The sequence below is a fragment of the Rhipicephalus sanguineus genome, chromosome 5 (genome assembly GCF_013339695.2).
Source record: "Rhipicephalus sanguineus isolate Rsan-2018 chromosome 5, BIME_Rsan_1.4, whole genome shotgun sequence".
Taxonomy (NCBI): domain Eukaryota; kingdom Metazoa; phylum Arthropoda; class Arachnida; order Ixodida; family Ixodidae; genus Rhipicephalus; species Rhipicephalus sanguineus.
In genome coordinates, this window is record NC_051180.1 from 190,035,190 (window position 1) to 190,043,830 (window position 8,641).

Genomic DNA, 8,641 nt, shown 5'->3' on the forward strand with positions numbered 1-8,641 from the left:
ATATATATATATATATATATATATATATATATATTGAATCTATATATATATATATATATATATATATAACATATATATATTACATATATATAATATATATATATATATATATATATATATATATATATATATATATATATATATATATATATATATATATATATATAATTTACTTGCCTGAGTGCACTTAGGTATCAATTACATTCCTTGGTGAGTCGCTCTGGGCCCGCACCTTTATGCTTTCCATCACACTTAGGCATTGTTCAGCGCTCACAGGTTGAAACTATGCAATTTAAAGCTACGTTATGAATGCAATTTTATTTCTAGCATCTTCAGTTCGTGTCGTATTGGTGTAAATTCAACTTTAACCCTCATATCAGAGGCACTATTACTTTTGGCAGCTGCATTTGTAGCAACATAACGCACTTAACTCGAGCAATTGTGCATACCAGTCGTTATTCTGATGCAGACACTTGGGCTAGTTGGTCATAACTTGGGCATCTGAAGAAATGTAAAGGAATGCTCGAGTAAGGAACAGACACGTAGACGCCCTTCCTGTGTACGTGTCTCTTCCTTATTTGAGTGTTGCTTTGTGCTTGTTGTTTCAATCTGTGAGCACTGTACATTCAGGCACAACATACGTATAAGGTCCATAATATGTCCACGACAGGATCCCGTTCTGGATATCCTGTGAATCTGCAAAAATGTTTTTTTTTTCAACATCTGTCGGACCTCCGATTGAGCTGCAGCGGAGATTTATGAATCTCCACTGGATATCCATTACCTCCGAAACGGATATATACTGGATTCCTGAGGGATATCTGTGGTTGCTTGGGATAAAGCTTTAGCATCACGAACAAGACTGCTTTTCATGCACTCTTCAGCTGTCATATAGTCTTAATCATGGTCCATCAGTGAGCTCTCACTTTATGTTCGACATAATTTCGTATCTGATGCTGTATCGTCACACCGTGCTTAGTTGGAAGCCACTGTGTTCACAGCAGAGTACCATGACTTCAGTGATGCAGCTGTGTGAAAAGAGCCACCCACATGTTATCCTCTGTGTCTCGTATGTTGTCAAAATTAGCTTTTTTTTCCTGGCTCAGATAACAACTACCTCATTTCTCTCTGATTTTGCTTATGTTACCACGGTCACCTGCAAGTTATACAATCGCAGTGTCATGTAGAATGATCGCTTCACAAAGTTAGCAAAACTACGGGAGATGTCACGAACGGTCACAGCAATGCCAAGTTGCAAGGCAGTTTATTTTAAAACATATAAATACACAGTGATTGAACAACATTGCACATATTTAGACCGGTCTCGCTGCAGGTAAGAAGCTGATTTGGTGCTCCAATGAGCACTTAATCGTTAAAAATATCAGGTGCAATCGTTATGCATCGAACGCGTAGCCGTCGGTAGCCTCGAAACTGCTCAAAACATGAACGGCAACGTAGGGCCGTACCTGCAACTGGTAAATAAGCCGAACGGGCTAAAACTTGACATGCTTTAAACATGCGTGACGTACATGCTGCGGAGGTTACGGGAAAAAACGAGCTTTGATATTAGCGAAGCTGTGTAACCCTATGCGGCATATACATAGAGGCAAACAAACGTGCGGCCTCGGCGTACGTCTCGCTCCAACGCGCAAGTCTTGGACGTCTACTACTCGTCGTTACGCGATGCGTGCGCAGCTGCCGTCTATCTACGCAGTCAGCCCGACACTTTACTTACGGCTTCAGTAGTTTGGAAACAACCCAAACGCAATCTCATCACCGGCGTATTCACAAAACACCACACAACAGCGGCTCTCAGTTGCGCGTCAACCACCAACGTCGGCATGCCCGCCGCCTCGGCTGCTGGCAAAGCGGAAATGGCGTTCGCGGTACCGGCAGCCAATAAACGCCAGAGCAGACGACATGGGCGTCTCCCTCGATCTCCCCTCTCTCTCCTGCGTTCTGTAGCATACGGTTGTCAAACACGCGTCCCGGCGCGGGCCGCAATAGCGCATGTTTTTTTGCTTCTTTTTTTAAATGTGCTTTTCACTCCACGCTCCCTAGCTATACTTCTTCTTCTTCAGTGGTTATTGAGGAAAGGAAAAATGCACCTAATTTCTGTCTGCCTATCAGGCGACACGGCACAGTGCCTTGTAGGGGTGTGGGTAAGGAGGGATTAAAAGAAAAGTAGGAAGAAATAGAGAAAGAAGTGATAGGGGGACATCCATCCAACGAAGAGAGAAGAGGACAGGAAAGATGGGGGAGACGGTACGGGAGTTCAAGGACGGGACCACGAAACACAGCCAGAGGCACGGCGCACAACATTGACGAAGCGGCGGAGGCCCCGTGGATGAGCGGCGCACGGCATAGCGGGCGAGGCGACCGTCACGGGGCGCCGGTCAGCGAGAGGTACGAGGAGAAATCCAGGACATCGCGGCCGGCACGTCCGTCTTGCTTGAAATCCAGCGAGCGACCCCAGCTATACTGTAGAGCAGCGCGGTTCCTTTTAGTTGGCCTTAGGCTGACCCTCTTCTTTCCCGCACTTTTACACCTCCTGCGTTTTATTTTTCACAGCACGAGTCTTCAGTGGATTGCCATTGCTATGTGTTCGTTCTAACAATCTTGAAAGAATATTTCTTGCTCGTGTATTGCCACTAAACTCTTACACTGCGGCCACGCCTTTTGATGAGTTTTTTTCACATATCATATATGGCATTTCCGCTTGCCTGACTTATCCGTCAGCGAAAGATAAGCACTTTTACTCATTACATTGCGCAAATTACATAATAAAGGACTAGCTGTTAGAACAAAACACTGCGTCTCTCTATCCACAGACTGTTTGGGTGTGCAGCGCTGCTCGGGCAGCACGCAGAAATTTTCATGCTTCATGTTGTCTGTATACAGACGATGCTTCTTTTAGGTTATACAGAATTGTTTTTAATGGCTGTTTTAGTTCAGAAATGACATAAATGTATTATGTGAGCTCGGTTTAATGCAAGCGGGTGACATTACTTGCATTAAAAAGCAAAATAAATAATCGCCTATCTAAATAAAGTTCATTTATGACCTTCAAATTACACTGCCTTACCTACTGCAACTGACTAACTGTAGCCACTGAGTTTGCAATAATTGGAATGAAATCTTACGATTTAATATTTATGCCATCAAATTTGAGGTAGAAATTCACTGTTGATTCAGTCACGTTTATTTTTGTAAGAATCCGTTTTAAGCATCGAACAACGACAAAAGCCTAGTTTAACGCCCATTTATTTAAATACTGCCGCACAGTTGGCGAATGATGGTCTCGAAAAAACCTTTACTTTTAAAAGTAGATACGCACGCCTGGACAAACCATGCACGAATGTAACGGCTCGCTATTATTTTTGTTTAGTCAATAATGTATTTGGATTGTTTGCACAAATAATCTCTACCACTTGGTGTAATCAGCTCAAGGACCACAAGTATGTTGTTTGTCACAGGTGATTTTTGCAATGTTTAAAAAATCACACTGTAGGAGTTGTTTACACTTCCTGCAGTGTATTTTCTGCTGCCCTAAAATAATACACGCTGTTTGAATCCTCTGCCGGCAACCAAGGCCGGCACTACGTGTTGCCGACTTGTCGCCCCGACAAGCGTTTGGCGCGCTCGGCGTTCACTCGGCCACGAACGGTGGTGCGAATCGTGCAAGGAGGTTACAAATATTTCGCTGGCAAGGCGTTGCGAGAGCTTCCACTCCAGAATATTTTTAAACCTCCTTAAACCTCCTTGGAATCGTGCAGCCGACCAAGTGCCGACAAGCGTTTGGCGCGCTCGGCGTTCACTCGGCCACCGACGGTGGCGCGAATCGTGCAGCCGATCTAGTGCCGACGTAGCTGGCAGCGCACCTCCGGCCGACCCTTTTCGGATGCCTGGTGGCCAGTGAAGTCGGCTGCTGACTATTTCCCAGTGATGAGCCAATCGTCGGCAGTCGGCCAGCGTTGCTTGGGGTACGCTTATTGCGAAAGCGAAATGAACAACTTCAGCGCCCTGTTCATCGAGAAAATGGTCTACTTCGAGAAGCCTTTGCCTGAACGGCAATCAGTAGTAGCAACGGTGTACCTAAGAGGACGGGAAAAATCAAAGCAAATCCTCACACGTAGTGATGAGGCAGAATCCCTCATCAAGGAAGCTTCGATAACAGCCAAGGGCGTCCGCAGAACTTTTTCCAGGGGGGTGCATCAGCAGAGGGCGGGGGAGGGGGAGGGGGACATACAGCATAGGTAGCTTTTGTTTCATTGCCGTGACATGACCGGCAAGATTAGTCCATAGCAGTATGTAACGTGCAATGTTGGCTGGTAATCCTGAATGATGTTTCACGCGGATATGCGGGACTGGAGTGCGCTAATCAAGCTGTGTAGCTTACTGCTACTGCATAGAAAATTATTATCCGAAATTCCAAGGGGGGGGCAGCTGCCCCCCCTTGCACCCCCCTCCGGACGCCCATGATAACAGCTCTTTGCGGTGGGTGTGGCTTAAAGCCAGCTTCATCGAAACACAATTACTCATTCAGAGGCATGTTTCTTTCTGAAAAATGCTTGCTGTCAGTGCAGTCAGACGGGAAGCCTTGCGTTTTCTACAAGTGCCAGAGGGTTCTCGTCCAAAACCAGGCCTGCAAGAGAAAGAAAAGGGGAAAGGAAAGCGCAAGAAATGATGCCGAAAAGAAGCTTTGTAAGAACATTTTTCACAATTTGCCGAGAATCAAGAAGAGACTCGCAAATGCAAAAAAAAAAAAAAAAAAACAGGTGGATCGTATGAAAGCGCAGAACGAGGCAGTTAGCGAAGAGGCATTTGAAAGTACAATTAAGTCTCTTCCCCCAAAACAGCAACTCGCTGTCAAGAGCTGTTTCCTTGCTGCACGACGGAAGTCGCATAAAGGCATGCAATACAACGACGAATGGATTGTGGAATGCATCATGATGAAGATGCGAAGCCCGAAGTTATACGAACATCTACGCAAGGAGCCATTATGGTACTGCCCGGGAGAACTTGCCTGCGAAGGTACCTACAGCGCTTCAAGGGCGGCTTTGGCCTCAGTGCCAGTATCTTCAATGCCTTGACTGAGAAGACGAAGACCATGGATGTTTGCAGTCGTCATGGTGGCCTCGTCATCGACGAGATCAAGCTTTCCGAGCATCTAAATGTAAAATCAGCTGGTGAGTATAGCTTTGCATCCCATATTATTGGAAAGTTCTGTGTGCATAGAGGAATAATCGTCACGATTTCGCTCAAGAGAAATGTACTACGAAAGGTGCATGCGCGCATAGGGTGATTTGAAAAGTGCTTTTTTTTTTGCGGTAACTCAAGCGAATCTTCGCCGTCGCCGACATATATGTTGTGTATAAATTTAAGTCAAATTGCTATAAAATCCTATATAACCCCGAACGCGCTGTATGCTGTGCATGCGGAGGGGAACCGCTGTTTTATGCGCGCCGTCTTCCCGTGCGCTCAATGTACGAGGTCGCTTCATCGGGTGTGTACTATGCAGGACTTTTCAAGAAACTTATCCAAAAATCCTCAAATTAATGGAACTGCAATGTTTGCTCGCTACCTTCGCGATTATTTTTGCTGCGGTGGCAGACATTTAAGATGACTAGAGACATCCATTACGGCATGCAGAGATTGAAATAATGTTTTATAATGAAAGAAAATAGACGCAGTCAGGTAAAATGGGAGAATTAAGTCCTTCCTGCGAAGGGCCCACAACTGCTTTGAGACTTACAAAAAGCGCCCGCATGAAAAATTTCGGGAATTTAAAATAAAAAGTATAGTTTCGCCAGTGAAACCGAAACCGAAACATCGAAGGGCGCAATGCTTTTACGAGACGACCAGAGTGAGCAGGCGTTCTTATGTCAGTTTTCGATTTTTTTCGCTTCGTGGGTGTGCGAGCTACGTTTGCCATGGTAGCACGCACTGTGCACATGTTGCTGAAGGCAAAACAACTAACACCACTGCAATCGCTGTCGAAAACAGTGGCGTCATTCTGGGCGTCTGCTCGAGTACAGTTGCGCTCTACGGTACAATGGTTTCGGTTTCGTTACATTATTTCGCAAAAATTACCAGCGGCCTCTCTTTTGGAAATTCCAAAGTGTCAATGAGCTTTTATCAGTAAGAATTTCAATTCCAGTTCTTACTTGACTAGACCGCCTGTCTCCACTCACTAAAAAGGTAATTCAATTACCCATCTTGAGATGCCTGCCGCTACAGAAAGAGTAATTGTGAAGGCAGCGTGCAAACATCGCATTTTCCTTGTTTTTAAGGATCTTCGGGCGAATTTCTTGAAACGCCCCAGTATTCTAACTATTCTAGAGAGATGCCAGAAAATAAAACTGAATGTACGTCCTGTGCCTTTCTTTTGAAATTCAGGTCACATTGAAGGTTTTGTCGACCTCGGGGATCACACACCTGCTGAGCAGAAGAATGTGCTGGCAGACCACGCCATGGTTGTGCTCTTTCAGCCATTCACTGGTGAGCTGACTTACCGTCCTTTTTTTTTCTTTGCAACAGCATACTATATGAGGCGTGTGCTCTCAGAAAGTACCTCTACCATTGTTTGTGCAGGAAACTGGACACAAATCCTTGGTGTTTTTGCGTCCAAGGCCAATGTGAAATCCGCGACACTGGCGCAAATCATTGTGGAAACAGCCATCCTTGCAGAAAAAGCTGGTCTATTTGTGGACTGCATAACGTGCGACAGTGCCAGCTGGAATAGAAGGCGGCTGTTTGGAATACAGGGTGCGATCTTATTTCCCTAATATCCTCAGTGCATGGTTTTTACAATTTTGTGCTACTTTAGAGCGCGCTCTTTATATTTGTTTTACAAGTTGGGATGAAGTACGCGTCGATTTTTATGAGATATGTTTATTTTTTTACAAGGTTCTTCAAGCCATGTACGGAGCAGCACCAAGCACCCAGTCGATCCGAAGAGACAGCTGTTCTTTGTGTCGGATTTTCCACACTTAATGAAAAACGTGAGAAATGGATTTGTTGCAAAAGGGTACCTGACACCAGCCGGACATGTCCACAGTGGCATCATTCAAGTAGCTTTCGAAGCTGATAGGGAAAGTGTTACGCTGAAAGTGATGCCCAGCATTACCAATGCACACATTAAGCCAAACTGTTTCGAAAAAATGAAGGCGGACATTGCATTTCAGCTCTTCGGCGACCAGGTCATCAATGGGCTTTTTGTGTACAAGGAGCACATTCAGTCTTCGTATAAGACTGTGCAGCCGACTGTAGATTTTGTGAAAGAAATGAATCGCCTGATTCGTGTCATGACATCACGGACAAGCGAAAAAGCACTCAAGCCTGACAGTCCAAACATGCACTTCTTGATAGGGTTCCTTCCTTGAGTACTTGAAAGAGCGGGAGCAGCACGCAAAACCAGCCGGTGGTGGTTTTCTTACAGAAAGCACAGCTTCTGTACTAAGAGTTACTATCAAGAGTACCCTTGATTTGTTGTCCTACTTAACATCTACACTTGGCTTCAAGTATCTTTTCACGTACGTCCCGCTTAAGCCAGGATAAGCTAGAGAACCTTTTTGGAATAATCAGACAATCATCAGGGTGCAATGACCACCCAACAGTTTCGCAGTTCCTCGTGACTGTCAATTTGCTAGCGTTTTACAAACTAGCCAAGCCGCCCAGAGGGGGCAACTGCCCACCAGACGTCATCAAGGCGCTGCTCAGCCCAAATGAACTCTCTACAACAACGAGCCTTGTGGACAGGATAGACGGCCTTCTTGACCGTGGAAGCATCAATGACGCAGAGGATGTCATCCAGTCGCTCTTGTCTAGTGACCATCAGAGCTACATGGAGAAAAAGAGTAACAGTGCTTTGATCTACTATGTTGCAGGTTATGTTGCACGAAAGATCATTAGCAAAAATTCTTGTCCACAGTGCGCAGGCTGCCTTTGTGTAAGTAAAGCTGAAGCAAGTGGTTAAAAATCATGGGAAGGGAAATGTGAACCAGAAAGGTTGCACAAAAACACGTGCCATGCACTTTGTTCCCTGTGCAACGGGGTTTATTGGCGACAAGTAGCGCTTGAGAAGGAGGCTTACGGACGCTGAAGGCGGGCAGCGAAAACCAACACAAGAGGCACAGTCCAAGCGCCAACAGCTCGTGCTCGGCTCTCTCAGCTAAGGTAGTGGCCCACTGCGGCATATGATCTTCTTCCTCCTTGCAATACCCCGGCGACAAAGACGAGCCATCCTGGCGAGTCAAGGTGACGAGAGGAGGAGCGGGTCGTGATATGGCTTGAGGCGACTCACGTGGACAGTCTCGCGACCAAGGCGGCGCCTGTCAGTAGATGGGTTGACCGGCTCGATCACGTACGTTACATGAGATCGACGTTCCACGACGCGATAAGGACCGTTATATTTGGGGGCAAACTTGGATTACAGGCCAGGAGAGTGAAAGGGCAGTCGGAGCCAGATGAGCGAGCCTACGGCGAAAGTCTCAATTTGCTGGTCGTGGTCATGGCGTTCTTTTTCGAGGGCTTGTTTGTCCGAGGTGAATGAGCGGGCCAACTGACGACACTCTTCAGCGTGCTGTACAATTTCAGAAACAGGGCTGAATTCGGAGGCGTCCGGGCGATACGGCAAAAT

At 45.9% G+C, this 8,641-nt stretch overlaps 1 pseudogene; it reads left to right on the forward strand.

Moving 5' to 3' along the window:
* LOC125758664 (uncharacterized) overlaps window positions 1-7,978 on the forward strand; it is a 30,779-nt pseudogene extending 22,801 nt beyond the window's left edge.
* Window positions 7,979-8,641: the final 663 nt, after the last annotated feature.